At 55.0% G+C, this 17,040-nt stretch overlaps 1 protein-coding gene across 1 annotated transcript in view; it reads right to left on the reverse strand.

The window, feature by feature from the left end:
* Window positions 1-9,565, reverse strand: part of Znf469 (zinc finger protein 469) — a 38,849-nt gene extending 29,284 nt beyond the window's left edge. Inside the window, exon 1 of the mRNA XM_060391846.1 lies at window positions 9,455-9,565. The gene's annotated coding sequence lies outside the window, so the exon portion shown is untranslated. The remainder of the gene's footprint in view (window positions 1-9,454) is intronic.
* Window positions 9,566-17,040: the final 7,475 nt, after the last annotated feature.

Raw genomic sequence — 17,040 nt, forward strand, 5'->3', positions numbered from 1 at the left:
TCAATAACCCGGGAATAATAAAAATGTATGGTACACATGTGTGACAGAATATACATGTACCTATAGTTATGTGTTATTTAGGTAATAACATGCATAGGATATAGCTACATAATTATACATGTTTACAAGGATGTATGAAATGTATCGATCCACCTACCCAGGAAGCTTCCTGATAGGCTTACCATAGTCATAAGAGAAACTTTCTGTTTTCTGAAACTCTCTCTTCAGATGAAAAGTCCCCTGGGAGATGACTCACTCCCAGGGGAACCATGGGAGGGACCCCAGAGCTGCATGAAGCAAGCTGATAGTAAAGCCTGATCCCAGAAGAGAGAAGCTGGTGCAGGTAAAGCTGCTGCAGGGGACGAGGCATAGTAAAGGCACCTGTAGAAGGGGGGAGGGGAGAGGACAGGCTGCTGGAGGGTCAAGGTTACAGTAGACACGGTGTCTGCAGTGACCACAGACCACAGGAGGAACCACACTGAAAAGACTCCAGCGCCACTCTGAACGCCTGATGTCCCCTCTGCTGCAGAACCAAGTCAGTGACAAGGCACAGCTGGTGTCCTGGGGATGCCATGCAGGGACAACTCTAGGAATAGCCTGAAGAGCCAGGGCTGGGCTATCTGTCCTGTGTCCCCCAGATCTGCCCCTCATTGCCCCCTGCTATGGGTGGCTCCCAAGATACAACATACATAAACCCTTGCCTTTGAAGCTGGAAGTTAAAAAAAGAAAACCTATCTCAGATACTTAAAAACACAGATTCCATGAGAAATATAGCAGTTTGGGTTATAAATAACATCCGTCAAGGCCCTGCCACTTATTTCTTTTCCTCATGTAGTCAGTAAAACTTAAGAACACCGGATCTTGCATCCATCTTGCTAACTGGCGCGGGTGAGGATGTGATCCTTCCTGCCCAGGCTCTGGGAGCCCTGGTGACCTTGGCTAGACACATGGATGTAACATACCCCTGAGTGAGAGTCCGGTGACAGTGCCAGATCTACTTTTTGTTGGGACAATCACATGAGGTTCCAGGACCAGCCCACGGTGTGCACAGACTTTTAGAGCAGCAGCCAGCCTCACCCTGCTCAAAAGGGCGGGGCCTGTGACCTCCGGATGAATGCGGGAATCTAGAGGCTCCAAGAGGTAACTACTTCAACAAAACTTACAGCTTCAGGGCTGACCCAACTCCAAGCCCCCTCCTGCCGAATGCTGGCGGTTCAGCCTGGGCCAAACCCACTCTTACCCTTTCCCCAAGAAAGTCCCTAGCTCTGCCAGCACTGGTGCCCAGACCCTGGCCACCCAAGGCAGGCAGGCCCCTTGGAGACTCTAATTACTCCCCAGGCTTCAGTCTGGCATAAACACAGCCTAGACATCCAAGAAAAGCAGGCTGCCGGCACGGGAGCCTTTCCCCAAGCTAAATGCAGACACCGGTGCTGGGCAGGCTGTGGGTACTCAGATAACAATCGGATGCTGCAAGCCCCGAGCTGACCTCAGGGTGGACATATTCCCACTTGCCAGGAGTGACTGCCTGGCCAGGCGCAAGGCCCCTGGCGGCCTGTCTTCCGCTGGGAGGGCACTTGGGGTGCGGAGGCAGGAATGCATGTGGGCTGGTGTCGTTCAGAATATATTTATAGACTGGTCACAGCTGCCATCTGAGTGGTGCCCACAAGGTCAGGTTCCTGCCGGGCCCTGTGGCCAGATGTTTACTGAGATTGTAGGGACCAACTTGTCCACCCACATCCCAGCTCATCCCACATCCACGCCCAGAGGCTCCTCTGCCCAGGGCTTGGTTGGGTCCCTAACTGAAGGATGACAGCCCTCAACTGGTGTCATGGTCCAGGAACTTGAGAAAGGGGACGAGTGAGAAAATCAAAAGAATAACAAAGGCATCATGCTAGGCCTGTCATGTCTGTGACCCACGGCTTCTGCCTTTGGGTCACCTGAGTAGATTATGCTGTATTTTGAGCAGCTCTGAGCAGCGCCTGCATAGTGTTTGGACATTCTAAGACTTCCCAGATCAACTACTGCCCATGCTCCACAGTGAGAGAATTCACAGGAAAGCCTCCAAGGTGGCTGTAGGCAAGGCTTGTGAATGCAGACTCTTGACTCCCTGAAGATCCAGAAGCCTTCTCTGGAGTAGGGTGGGTCAGACTGAGAGGCAGATCCTGGACTCTTTCATTTGTTAGGGTGACCCCCAGACTGATCATGATGTTCCTAGGATGGCAATGGAGACAGCACAATCTGGGAGGTTTCTCTTGGTCCATAGGCCCCTCGGCCTGCTGTCCCAAGGGCTTTACTCAAAGGCAGACCCAGACCAGGGATGCCAGGGCTGAGGGACATGGACAGCCAAATTCATAGCACATGGATCCTAAATTGTCCCAGAATGACTTGACTTTGCTCTAGAACACTTCTGAGTCCCTTCCACTGGTGACAATGCAGTCCCCATTGGGACTCCGCATATACTCTGGGCACCTCAATTCTCCCCACGTTGCTACATCCTGTCTCTCTATTGGGAAACTAAGAAAATAGGTTCTCAACATGTATGGCTTTGCTGGCTTTTCATAGGTAGTGGGTAACACGGAGCCCACAGCTCCATTCCACTCGCTAATTTGTAACATCACTATAGAGTTCAGCTGTTGTGGGTTGCTACAGATGGGAGCATGATTAGCTGTGGACAAGGAACACCAGGGGTTCAGGAACACCAGGGGTTCGGGACCAGCAGTAGGGATGTATCTCTGGGCCTTTGCACATGCTGCTTCCTTTTCCTGGATTCCTCTATCCTATTATGAATGTTTAGCAAACTTCCAGTCACCCTTCAAAACTCAGCTCAGAGACCTTTAGCTCCAGGGGGCTTTTCCTAGGTCCCCAGGAAACTTGAGTCCTCAAGAACTGTCTTCTTGGGCTCCAAAGGGGATGACAGGGATACAGCTCACCCTGAGGCTGGCCAACCAGCAGGCTAGGTGATTCTGAGCAAAAGCATGATGGGGCAGAACACTGTGACCGTTAGTCCGCAGGTGAAGGCACTGGACACTCTCAGTGCACAGCCATGAGCCAAGCAGATAGCATGACAAGGGGAATCACAGAGGTGGAAGGAGAGTGTACCATCCAGCACCAACTCATAAAGTAAAACCCTTCTATATCAATGTACTAAGTACAGCAGCCAGAATGAATGGCCAGGGCTGGGGCGATGACTCAGTCAGAAAGGCGCGTGAGCATGAGAACCCAACTTCCAACCCCAGGACCCTCAAGAAAAGTCAGGCATGGTGGTGCACGCTTGTAATCCCAGCGTGGGTAATGCGGTGACAGGTGGGGTCCCTGCCAGCAAGCCTAGCTGAACTGGTAAATTCTAGGCTGGTGAGAGCCCCTGTCTCAAAAAAGCAGTGGTGGATGGTGGCGGAGGTTGATCTCTAACACACACACACACACACACACACACACACACAACACACACACACACACACACACACACACACACACAACTACCGCAGTGAATAGACATTCATACTTTTGGGATAAAGTATGTTCCAGCCACAGCCACGTCCTGTTCTCAGGCCGAGGCAGTACAAGTACCACAAGCCTGACCTGAGGTCCACAAAGCAAGCCCTAGGGGACAAACCCCAGCACAACCCTGGTGGCCTCACCTTGGGCCAGTACCCACTGGAGCAGCACTTTGCAGAGAAACTTTTATGAGTGAGCTTCGTGCACAAGGACACAGGCCCTGGGCTCCTGGGATGGCAGACATAACTCTTTCCTGGTTAGGTCCCTTCGTTTTCTGTTCCTCAGTTTCCTCACCTATAAAAGAGGACAACAGCAGCCTGCTCATGGGAAAACAACCATCTCAGGTAGAGTGCTACCACCCCTGCAGACCTTGTCTCTGGCACCTCCCCTTGGCTGATCTCTGGGCCCTCAAGCTGGGGAAGTCCCTTGGCTACGGGTGTGCACCGGCTCGGGCTCCGAGGCAGGCTGTCCATGTTCTCCTGGCTTTTCCTGGGACTACCTGCGGTCCTTCTTTCTCCTCTTGCCCACATTGCTGCTGGGTCCACGCTCCTCCTTCCCCAGCCTGTGTTCCTGGCACAGTGAACGGTCACAGTGCTTGTCCCCGCACTGCAGCCTGGCTTCCAGGCCCTCCCTGGAGAGGTTCTTGATGCCAACATTCGGGCCCTGTCATTTAAGCCTGGCTCTCTCCCTGTCAAACCCCCATTTGCCTGACATGGCTGCCCTGGCTACATCAGCAAGAATACGTGATACAGTGGCAGCCTCCTGTCTAGGGCCCACAGGGGTCCCTTTGACCGTCATTACTTATCCCTGGCAGCTCGGTTCAGGTGCCACACCAATAGTTGTGTGAACCCAGGCCACTTGGTCCGCCACTCCTGAATACAGCCCAAGGCCAGATGGAGGTCTGCAGGCTCGAATGGGTCACTGACCTCTGAAAGCCCCTTCCTAGGCACAAGGCAAGAAGATCTCCCACACTCAACGGCAGTTCAGAGCCAGTATCAAGTGGCTCCCCAAGGCTCTGCCTTGCCCCTGGCTTTAACTCAACAGTGATCCTAGTCAGCAGACGGCTCCCTGGAAGGAGGCTGTGAGAAAGATTTACAGGATGTGTTTTTTGATCATGTTCTAGGGTCCCTCCTCAAGGACCAGTCTCCTGCAGGAGTCTGGGCAGTTCAGCGTCTCATGAGGAAGACACTGCATGCTTTATGCAGGACTTGAGAAAGTGGAGGCCCTAGCATCCCAGGAGGAGACTCTTGCAGCATAGAACTGTCCCCTAGACATGGCTCACCCAGTCCTGACCATTGCTCTCTTTGCCTTGATGTCGATATCTGGGACTGAGTGGGAATCTGACCCTGAACAATGCTTGACCCCTACAGTCCATGGCCCTCAATCTCAGAGAGGAGCTCCTACTGCTCACTGACTTGTGGGAAGCAAAGTTTGGTGGCTCTCCCTGAGTGGCCATGGGCCCAGCACCTCCATGAGGAAGGTAAACAAAAACACACACCCACACAAACACTTGAACACAAATGTCCAATTGCAGCGGGATGCATAATGACCGCCCAGCTACTGCAGTGATGGGTACACGGAGCTCACAGCAGGACCCTGTCCTCCCGGACACAGGCCAAAGCCCTGACAGAGGCATCTCCTCGAGCCCTGAACACATGACATCCAGTGAGTGGTGCCAGACAAAGGAAGCCGCAGAGCATGAGTGTATGTGCACAAAACGTCCAGAATAAGCAAGTCCATGGAGGCAGAGAGAGAGAGGAGACTGGCAGTTGTTGGAGGCTGGGAGGAGTTGGGGGAGGGGTGGAATGTTCTAGAACTAGATCATGATTGCACAGCTCTGTGAGCGTTCTAAAGCCCACAGAGCCTTACACTTTGAAAGGGTGCTGTGTGGTAAGTGGAAAAAAAAAAGCCCCTGTCTTGTAGGCTGCCATGGACGGTGATGGTGCCCACCACGCCTGCACCCCAGTCTCTGCCAAAAGAGCCGTTTCTTCCAGGATCAGACCAGCATCCTGGCTCCTGGCCTGGACAAGCCATGATCTCAGCACTCCACGCTCCTGCCCCTGTGGTGCCCAGTGGCTGCATCTGGGTCCTGCCAGAGCAGCCTGTTTACACACGGCCAAGGCCACATTGGCCGGGTGGCCCCCGAGGAATGTAGAAAATGCCGCTCAGGGGCGCTCCTAATGGTCACATTCTGCAGTGCCCCAGCCGTTTGGGGCCTTGACTCCTGCTCATGAATGTTGACTCTGTTAGATGGCTGGCGGAGATGCCAGCCCTGGAGCAACCAAAGACAGGACAGACGCAGTGAGAGGCAGCCAGGGGACGGAATGTCCCCCATTCTGTCACTGGCACCCGCACCAGCAGGAGGAGCCGAAACGGGAGGGGAAGCTTCCTCAGTCTGTCTCCTGTGCACCATCTCTAGTGACTCACATGTGTGGCCATTCACCATGGCTCTCACCTGTCTTTGGTCGGTTGCATAGCCTGTTCAGTAACCCTGGTCCTAGGTCAGGGAAGGGGTAGGCAGAGTGCTCTCCCATTCCTGGCTTCTTTTATGCTGACCAGGGCTCCAAGCCTGTTCTGGTCTTGCACACTAAAAAGGCCAGGAGAGATGAAACTAGGCCTGGAGCTCTGAAGCTCCTAAGCTCATATTCTTTTCACCCACGGGCTCACCCCGCTGGTCTAGAAGAAGCAGGACTGAGGGGATATTCGGTGGAGGGTCAGAGTCACTGAGGGAAAGAGGAGAACTTGGATCCCACTCCCAGCAGACAGTGGGTGCCTCTTCTTTTAGGGGCTGGGTGATGGGAAACACTCATCTAGGATAGCCGGGTGTTGGGTGCATGGCCAGGGTCCTCAGACAAGCTTCTCTCAGCCTCTCCATGCTCATGAGCAAAACTTAGTCTGGGCGTTGCCTTCCTAGGGCAGGCTCCACTTAAACAACAGTGTAATCCCCGAGACCGCTTCAATCCTGCCAGGCTGGACATGGAAGCATATGGTTTGGAGACAGGTCACAGCCCTCAGCCCCACTCTGCCAGCCACCCTTGCTCCAGTTTGGACTCAGGACAAGCTTCTGCAGCAGCAGCAGCAGAGAGACAGAGATCAGCCCTGGAAGAGGATCTGGAGGCAGGGACTCGCTGCTGACCACAGCTACGCCAGGCCCCTCTGGCTCCTGGACCGTAGCCTCATGGCCTGTTCCATACCTTTCCCCATAGCTCGGAGGGAGAGAGAGAGGTACACTAAAAGACAACGCCTGAGGAAGGGATCCCAAGTCAGAAAAGATGGCTGCCTTGGCTCTTTGGGTGTCTGGGTAGAGAGGTCATTTCCCAATATGCACAATTGACTAGTTTGAATGCAGTCCTTGGAAACAGAAATGGCAGCTCCCACATAGCACAGACATTATGGGGACAGTGTGGGGGCTTTGATCTATAAGATGAGGTGCCCTTGGGTGTGTGGAGTCTTGGTGAGCAAAGTGTCCTAGTGCAGCAAACCACTACCCACCTGTACTCACCTACTTCCTACCATTGGAAATGGTAGACCATTAGCAGACTTCATGATGGGACTTCGGGACACTAGAAAGCTTCTGCTGCCCCAGCCACAGCTCCCATGGTGAATGGCAAGCATAAATAGAGAGGGAGAGGCCAAAGAAAACTTTCCTGGAAATGGCTGGGTCATCTCACCCCAACACAAAACCCGGAGCTCTTTGGAATCTTCATCCTGCTGGGCTTGGGTCTAGGGTACACTGGGACAGCTCCACAGCGAATGAGGCCGAGGGGGTCAGTCATAGGAGGGGGCAGAATGTTATTTAGTGATGGGCTGGACCATGTTGGGATTGCTGTTCCTTTGGGGGAGGGGACACAGTTTTACCTGCTCTGTTGATAGCCAGTGAGTATGGGGACAGAATGGGAGGTATTCCAAGAAGGAAGGGAAATGAGTGTCCTGGGCAGGTGTGTGCGGGGGGGGGGGGTGAGGGGGGTGGGGCTGTACTGGGGGCAATCCAGGAGGAAATGAGGTGAAGGTGGCATATGGAAGGCTGCTGAGGAAGAGAAGAAGCAGATGATGTCGAGTGTCCCTGCCACCTGCCTCCATGTAGGCCATGGAGCCTTACTCTTTTGCAAGTCTTTCCTATCTTTCTGCTACCCAGGTCCAAAGAGGTTTAGTGACCTGCCCCGGGCCATACAACCTTGCCTTAAATGTTCCCAGCCTGGGTCCTCTAGTGCAGACGTGCCCATCCCCCACATTCTGTTACGGCTCTAGTAGAGGAAACAGACACAGAAATGGAATTCTTCCCATGAGGGGTGGGAGGGCTGGCCCAGAAGCCCAGGCTGCAGATGAGTTTCATTGTGTGGCTTGGCCTCTGTTCCCAGGCCACCCTGGTACTCAGTAAGGGTGAGGGGCATACAAAGAAAGCCCAGGGCACGTCTCCCGAGGGCAGGTGGCAGGACGCTTCCTGGCCTGCAGTGCCGACTCAGAAAAGTACACAGTCCAAAGACCTGGTGGGAAGTGGCATGCTGCTAACATCCCCAAGGGCAGCTTACTGTGCTGCCTGTCACTCCAGATGATTGACAGCTAAGAGCTCTGGGCTGGACTGAAACAAGATTCTCCACCAGTGGCAGGACAGCCGGCTCAGGCTGCTGCAAAGGGGTGAATCCCATCACGGGAGACATACAGGCAGTCAGTGACCTGGAGGGTGGGCTCTTGTAGAGACTGGACCATTGATAAGGGCTGTAATTTCATGATCTCGGAGCCCTCTGTGGCTCTGAGATCCTGGAACTTGATGGCCTCCACAATGCCCTGCTAGAGTCTGCTCACTTGTTCTCACCTGCATCTCCCAGGCTGAACCTCACTCACAGGGACCCTGGGCTCTTCTGCCCTTCTCCCATTCACAATAAGGAAGGCACTTTCTGCTGGCTCTGCCCAGATGTTTGGGACCCGCCAGGCCAAGGCTGCCATCCTGAAGGGACTCTTGCCTAGCTCCTGTTCTCCCCGACTGGCCCTGTCAATACGCCCAGGCATTTTACTTGCTTGCCTTGTTATTTTCCGGACTTGGGTGTTGGCTGAGGCAAGACAGTTGGGACAGTGCAGGACACAGAGGCCTCAACACACCTCTGTCCCTCTAACGGGCCCGCGGTCAACTGGCAGCGTGGGCACACACTGTCAGCACCTCTGCTGCCTTCCAGCTGTGCAACACAGGCCACTCTCACCCTCACTTTCTTCATCTAGAGCATGGGGTTCCACCCATTTCACCACTGAAGATTAAATGCAGTAGTAACACGTGGCATAGTCCCCTCACAGTTCGGTCAGAAGGGCCCCAGAGCGGTCCGTTGCCACAGTCGGAGCCGAGCCCTACAGCAGCCCAACTACCCCTTTCCACCGTCTCCCCCGAGTGCAACGCTGTTTCCACCCCAGGGTCCGCGTTGCAGGATAGGGTCCGGGCGGCCACTGGAAGTCCGGACGATCCCGATACCCTCCCCTTCCAGCCATCGCCACGAGGGGCGCAGTGTCCCCGCGCTCCGCTCAGCTTAACTCCGTGGACTTCTCCAACGGAGCTGCCCCAAAGCACAGGGTGGGTGGGGGCGCGATGGGCCTCCTGGCCGGAAGCAACAGCGTGGCGACCCTCAAATTCCCTAACAGCACCCCATCCTGCCCGCGGCATCAGACCTTAGAGTGTCCCGAGCGGGCGGCCTTGGGGTAGCAGACCAACGCTCCAAGATGCAATGAATGAGCTACCGAGTCACCTCCCGCAGCCCCGAGGCTTCGATTCCCCAGGGCGCTGGCGACGCTCGCTCTGCTCTTCGCAGCGCGCGGGCGAGATCACCATCCCTCTCTTTTAGCCCCAGCCAGGCCGCCCCAAGTTCGGTGCTCGGCGCATGCAGCTCTCCAGAGTGGGAACCCGAGGCGGGCCGTGTGCCTGGAGCGCAGCGCGGTGACCGCACCCGTCCCGCACGCCCCAGCTCCGCGCACTCACCTCCGCCCGGGCCGCGCGTAGCTCCAGCTCCCGGGACGTGCGGGGCGCCCGCGCCCGGCCCGCGCAGCCCCAGAGCTCATCCCCGCCCGCAGCGTCCCGGCCGCCCGCCCGCCGGGCACCGAGCCGCAGCGCTGCGCCTGGGGCGGGGTGCGAGCAGAGGGCCGCCTCCCGGGCCGGTCCGCGGGCAGCGCTCGCGCGGAGGCCGGACGCGCAGCCCGACAGCAGCGCCCCGGCTTGGGTTACACGCTTGCCCCCCGCCCCGCCCCGGCTATTTTTAGCATAGCTTTTCCTAGGTGTTGGTTTCATGGGATCCACCTAGCCACGCCGGCCTGGTGGGAAACTCTCTCCCCGGCCACCAACCCCCCTCCACGCTCCTTGGCCAGTCCTACAGCTGGCACGCCGCTGGGCGGAAAGCCTGGCTTCTGCGCAACTTTGGAAACGGCTGCCACCATTCCACCGTGTGGCTTCCAGTCGTAGCTCTATCCGTCCCTCGCTCCTCCCAGCCCGTGGGCCACCGAAAGCAGCTGAACCTCTTCCTCTGGCTTCCGGCCTGGAAGGTCAGAGCCCGGGTCACAACCGGCACCTGTTTAGGGGAAACCAGCTTGAGCACCCCACTTCCCCTCCAATACACAAGTCTGACATTCCAAGGCGCTGCTGTCCTAGGGGTTCTTGTCACGAAACCGGAGCTTACAGTCACCAACCCTAGCAGCTTCCTGCTGGGCCATCTTCCAGCCTGGGACTGGGCACACTGAAACACACTGGGGAAGGAAGGAACCATTTAGGTTCCTAGTGAGGGAGGAGCCCCTTTAAGATCCTCTGAGCAAACGCTGCATCCAACAGACGAACCTAAGCTTCCCAGATCCGGGACCTGGAAGAGCTTATGTTAAGACGTTGAGCTCAGCATGAGGATCTGAGTCCCAGGACCCCAGCCCTAGGTAAAAAGCAAGGTGTGGTCCCTGTTTGAAATCCCAGGGCTGAGGAAGCAGTGCCAGACAGATCCCTGGGGCTTGCTGGCCATGCAGCATAGCTTACTTGCTGAGTTCCAGGGCAACGAGGGACCCTGTCTCCCCAAGCAAAGTGGACGGCATCTGATAGACGACACCCGACAATGACCGGAAGAATGCACACCATACAAGATGTGAGCTCACAGAGCCAGGGCCAGAGAGAGATGGGACCATTGAGGCAATTCCCCACTTCAGATGAACCAGCTCGCTGACCATGGATTTGTGGGCTTCTCAGCGGTAACCGACCCAGTGAAGGCCATTCACAGAAAGAGAGCCAGTCAGAGTGAGTCCTTCAACTGCCCCCACCCCTACAGTGGGTCTAGCTGCCACTCAGAAGTTCCGGTTTCACACCTCCTGAGAACACCTTTATCATGCAAAGCAAGGCTCCACACAGGCTTCCAGGCTGCTTCCTGGGAAACTCCTGGCCTTGGGCAGGTCCCAAGACCCATACTGAACAACTCACCTGTGATTTGCTATGAGCTGCAGTGAACTGCAGAGCCAAGTTGATCTCCCTGGGACTGTTCACTGTGGCACGTGACAGCGAGCCAGAAATGGCTGCAAAAGTGAATGGAATCCGGGCTGGGGCTGAGAGGCCCCCACCCTGCCCTGTACCCCAGCTCTGGGACTCCGATCCCATTTCTGCAGTATCATTCTGTGCCTGTGGATCCAGGATTCTCTGCTCCTCAGAAACCCCCCCAGGAAGGGTCTAAGCAACAGGAGGGGGGAGGTGCCCCAGCAACTGGGCTTTCCAGTCCCTTCTGCTAGTGTCCCCACCCTGGAGACCTTGGAAGACATCACCTTCTTTTCCTTTCGGTACCTGTTGTGACTTTAAGAAAGGCCAGGATTTCAAAATATACCCGTGTGTTTGTGAGGACACATGCATATGTCCAGGCATCTGTACCTATGTATGCGTGTGCAAGTACACACATATACACATGTGTGTACATATGTATGTATATGTGTGCACACACACAGTGTATGGACACACAATGTATTCTCCAGCTTTGTGCCTCCGGACGCTGCCCAGACTACAGACACAATAGACAAGGTCACTGGTGACCTCACCTGTTGCCACAGCCAAAATAGTGATTCCTGGAGCCAGGTAGATGTGAGGCCTATGATCCTGCCCTCCTGCCCAGGAGGCCATAAGCAAGGCAGTCCTCCTCTGCTCTGCAAGCTACTGGTCCTTTCCGGGCTCCTGTGCTGTCTGTCTGTCTGTCTTCAGTCCTCTGACTGGAGGAAGCCTGCCCCATCTCCTGTATCTACCTGTTAATGACCAGTGATGTTGAGGTTGGCACCAGCGGGAGGTGTGCGTGTCATAGTGATACTGCGAAGCCTCAGTGTGCACAGGATGGCTAAGGTAGGGCCTTCTTCCACTCTAGACATCAGTCACGTGAGCACGGGAACTGTTCTGTGGCTTTTCTGGGCGACAGTGCCCTCATGGCTGCCTTGGGCTTATCTCCAGGAGCCTTACCACTCACTCTCATCCTGAACAAGGGCCAGGATTCCTGACAGTGTGGCCTGTTTGCCCTGGGAGGAACACACATACGCCTGGGGTGTAGAGAAGAGGCTCCTGGGGAGCATGGGCCTCTCTGTTCCTGCCCTTCACCCCAGCATGAAGTGTTTGGAAAGGGCTGGGAGTTCTGAGCCTCCATTCTCCGGGGAACACACGGCTCAGCCAGAGTGACTAACTTGATTCATCCAGCCACACTGGTAGAGTCTGGGGCTCTGGCCTGACCAAGCCCCTACTTAACCCAGCACTCAAGACCAGCTCTGGCAGAGGCTTCCTGGCTCTGGGGCGTCCAGGGAGCCAGCAGTGCTCCTGAGTCATCGCCTTGACTTCTGCCTGATGCAGAAACAAACCACAGCAGCGGCACCAGGGCAGGCAGGGAGGAGCAGAAGCCTCTGGCGGATTCCAGGGCTACACTGTCACACGCCAGCAGCTTGACCCCAGCTACCTCAGCTTTGGTCAAAAGTCAAACATACATACATACACAGACACACACACAGACAAACACAGACACACATAGACACATACACACAGACACACACACATAGATACATACCACAGACACACACAGACACACATACACAGAGACACACACAGAGACACGCATACACAGACACACCACAGACAAACACACATACAAACAGACACACCCACAGACACACACATACCACAGACATACACAGACACACACATACCACAGACATACACACACAGACACACACCACAGACACACACACAGACATACACATACCACAGACACACACACAGATACGATAGACACACACAAAGACACAGAGACACACACAGACACACCCACAGACACACACAGACACACACATACCACAGACACACACGACAGACACACACACACACACAGACGCACACATACACAGCCCTCAAAGGCTGGTTCTCACCAGGTCCCACATGCTTGCACCAGACACGTGGGAGGATCAGGACACTCACTGTAGTGAGTGTTGAGAGGCCGTGCTCCACCCTGTAGACCAGCCCCAACCAGAGACCTGAGCGACTGTGTGCTCCTGGGATTCCTCTGAGCATTTTCAAAGCTGGCTGCTGGAGCGGAGAAACTGAGGCTGGGAAAGCGAAGCAGCCTACCCAGAAAGAGGCACGGGAGGCGGGCGGGACACACTGGGCACAACTATTACAGTGCTTTGCCTGTCTTGCCTGCCACCAGGGTAGAGTGGGAACAGCCTGGGCACTGGGATTGGGGGTCAAGCTGCTCCCCGGCCCTGGCCAGCGGAGCGCCTCAGGCAACAGAGAACCCAAAGGGACAGTGGCGCTCTGACATCATGGGATGCATGCCTAGGCAGATCCACACTCTGTCCTGAGCCTTGTGACCTGTGGAGGGCCCTGTTCCTCATCAGGTGATCTCTAGGAACCACCACCAGGCCAGTGCTGAGTGTACTGGTGGGGGAGGGGTGCTGGAGGGAAGCAGAGGGGTGCTGGTGTGGCCCACTGGGAGCACAGCCAGTGTGCGTGGACCCCACTGGTCTGTAGCCATCCAGAGAGCCCACTAGAGGCCCTGGCTCCACGCCTTCCCACCTCCCCACCCCCACTTCCTGCCAGCTCTGTGTCCTGGAGAAGTCAGCAACCTCTCTGAATTTCCACTTGCTCTTCTGGTTGGCAGCTATCTCGACATCCCCTGGTCAGAAGGGCACAGCTGCCAGAGGCCTTGGTGTCTCTCTGTCCTCACATGCCCTGCCACAGGCAGGGCCTTAGGGTCAAGATCAGTTGTACATAGCAACTGCTATCCAAGGCAGGAGGAGCATGTGGACCTCCTGAACACGTGGGGTGCCAGCCCTGGCAACAGCTTTCTCTGATCCCCAAGGCTTCCCTGGTCCTGAGTATCTGGTCACAGCTGGGGCCAAGTTTCCCCCTGGCATCAGAAAACAAAATCCAGGCTCTGGGGTAGAGGAAGGAAATGAAATGGGAATGAATAAACCTCAGTGCTGCTCTCTCTCAGCTCATCTCCTAACTCTGCAGATTATAAGGGGCCTGTTGTACCTTGAGAGGGAGCCTGGAGAGGGGAGGATGGAGGGAAGGAAGGAGATGGAAGGATGGGAAGAGAGGAAGGATAGTGGTGAAAAGGTTGGAGGGAAGGGAAGAAGGAGGGATTGAGGGATGGAGAGGAGAGAGAGGAAGGAGAGGTCTGTCTATGGTCATACCACCCTCATCTCATCTGAACTGGGGAGCTATGCTGGTCAGGCCCAGCTAGGGTGGGTGGATGCTGAGTGATGGCTGCTGGGCCAGGAGAAATTCCAGACAGACGGTGGCGCATGACTCAGAGCCCTGAGCAAGACTCTTTTTCTGCCTAGCTTCCAAGTGGTCTCATTTTTTTTTTAAGAGGGGGAAGGGCAAAGATGTCACTTCTGAGAGTGCTTTGCATATGGACAGTGCACACCCACCCACGTCCACTTAGCATGAGGCTAGTCAAGGCTGCTGACCTTCGATGGCAGAAGGTCTTCTGGGTGGGAGGCCCAGCAGCATTTTAAACCCCAACTCTTAGGGCTCCTAGGCTAATATCTCCTTCAGGAAGCCATCCCTCTTAGTTCCCACAGGGCTTCTCAGGAGCACTGCCTAAGGTCCTTGTTCGCCTCTCTCCACACTGGTGTGAAAGGTCTGAATACCTGTATGAACCTCTGGAAAGTTCTTTTTAGGAGTGGCTGAGGCGACATTGCAGGAGCCAGGCCTGTGCCAGGCCCTCCATTCTCCTAGCCCTGGTAAACACTGTTCCTGTGTATAGGATAGGAGGCCTGGTCCCTAGAGGCCCTGGACATTTCTAAAAGAAGCCAGAGCCCTGCTGGATCTAAGCATTCATCTCCTCGGAGCCTGCCTCCTGGCTGCCCCTGAGCCCTTCTGAATGTCTGAGGTACCATAGCAGCTGGTGGCCTAAGTCCAAACCACCACCCTGTGGCCATGTGGCCTCAGTTTCCCTGTCTGCCATCCAGTGGCTGTGCTAGGGCCTACGGGTGACTCTTCTATCCAGACACCCGCTCTGGAGCATCCCTGACTCAGCCAAGCACAGACCTTCAGGACTGCAGCTCTAATGAAAAGAAAATAGAGGCAGCGGAGAGCAGAGGCTGCAGTAACCCAAGCCAGCAGCCAGGGCATGAATGGGCCCTTTCATGAGTCACAGCCAGAGTGAGGCCTAGCTGAGGCACCAGGCTGGGTCCAAGGAGTGGCAGTTTCTTGGGCAGGGAAAAGAGGGACAGCAGCCTGGGGCCAGCCTCCATCCCTCCTCTGCATCCCAACCCGGCTCATGAAGGGACTTGGATGTGCTCTGTCCAAATCATCATGCCTTTATTTTTCTGTAATTCTGTGGCTCTACGCGTCCCGGGCCATCACTCACTCGGAGTGCCGGGAAGGTCTGTGAGAAAGGTCTGTGTAAAAGGCACTTTGAGGAGTGTTTTTGTTCATCCGCAGGGTGCCCACTGAGTGGGCCAGACAACTGGCTCTTTGAGGGTCTGTGGTGAACAGCAGCGTCCTTCTCTCTGCCACCTGGGTCTGCGTCAGCACCCTGAATGGCCTCAGTGTGCCCAAGCTGTCTTTTCCATACCTGGCCCCAGAGGCTTCCAACATTCTTTTAGAAAAAAATGTGGCAGAGTTCCTGGGATCTTTTTCTCTCCAGATAACTTATCCATCTCAGGTCAGCCAGACTCAAGGCAGCCAGCGCCTCTTTCCTTTGGCGACACTAAAGAAAAGCCATGCTTCCGTTTTGCCACCTGCTGCTATGGCCCGAACAATGGTCCCCTCTGACTTTACATGGACAGGATAGCAGTCAGCAGACTTCCTTCTGTGCGACTGTGAAGGCTGATGGCCCCGGTCCAGCCAGTGGCAGTGACTCTAGGGCCCAGAGCATGCCTGGCATGCAGAATAGCTTGTGTTTGTTGAATGAATACACGAACAGAAATCCAAAAACAGGCAGAACGAAACCTATGAGGAACAAGCTGAGTCTTCAGGTGGGAGGTATGGACTCCACTGTGATAACAATGAAAGCTCTGGCCCCTTTCGGGGGGTGTTTCTTGCAAAGATCTGGGACCTGGGCACTTGTCGACCTCACTGTCAAGGCGTCATGAGCTTGAGAGACTCCAGGTTCAAATTCCAACACTGTCTTGCTTCCCCATGCCTCGGTTTCCCCAGCCATGTCATCACAGGGATTAAGGACAACTTGCTTTGAGTTCTCTGAGTAGTCTAGGATATGTTCTTATGTATTAATTCTTACTAGTCTTAGTGGCCTGTGCTTTGTGTGCATGCACACGTGTATGTACTCACTTGAACACGTGTTTCTACGTGTGTGTGTGGAGGCCAGAGTCCTCTACCACGTCCATTCAGTCTTTTTCCTTTTCTTCCTTTTTCTTTTTTCTATCCTTTTCTTTCTTTCTATTTTTTAATTTTTTTTAAATTTTATTTGGTTTTTCAAGACACAGTTTCTCTGTGTAGCCTTGGCTGTCTTGTACTCACTTTGTAGACCAGGCTGGCCTCGAACTCACAGAGATCTGCCTGCCTCTGCCTCCCAAGCGCTGGAATTACAGGTGTGCCACCGAGCCCAGCTTTTACTTTCAGTCTTAATTTTCGGCAAGGCCTTTCACTGAAACTGGGGCTTGCCCCTTAAGCTAGACAGTCTGGCTGGTGAGCTGCAGGGATTCACCTGGCTGAGGAGAGAGAGCTGCATCGTGCTGGTGCTTCTACATGGGCGCTGGGGAGCCAAACTCAAGCCCTCAGCTTACCCAGTAAGCACTTTCCTGACTGAGCTCTGCTCGGGGCTTTCGTGGGTGACTTGTGCTCTCTTCCACTGTTCCACATTTCCACACTGGCCACAAACTAGACTTGATGATGATAAGAAGTCTAATGATGTCGATCACCCGCTACACATGTGAGCCCATTTCAGCACCAGGCCCGCCCTCGCCATGCTGCTGCCTGTTCGCGCACACAGCCCTGTGACTGTGGCATGAGGCCTCTCCCCACAAGTGCACAGCCATCACGCCACCAACACTCTAGTCACCGTGTCATTGCTAATGGGGGTCACTGTCAACCAGACAACATTGACAGAGATG

Source organism: Meriones unguiculatus, chromosome 10 (genome assembly GCF_030254825.1).
Source record: "Meriones unguiculatus strain TT.TT164.6M chromosome 10, Bangor_MerUng_6.1, whole genome shotgun sequence".
Taxonomy (NCBI): Eukaryota; Metazoa; Chordata; class Mammalia; order Rodentia; family Muridae; genus Meriones; species Meriones unguiculatus.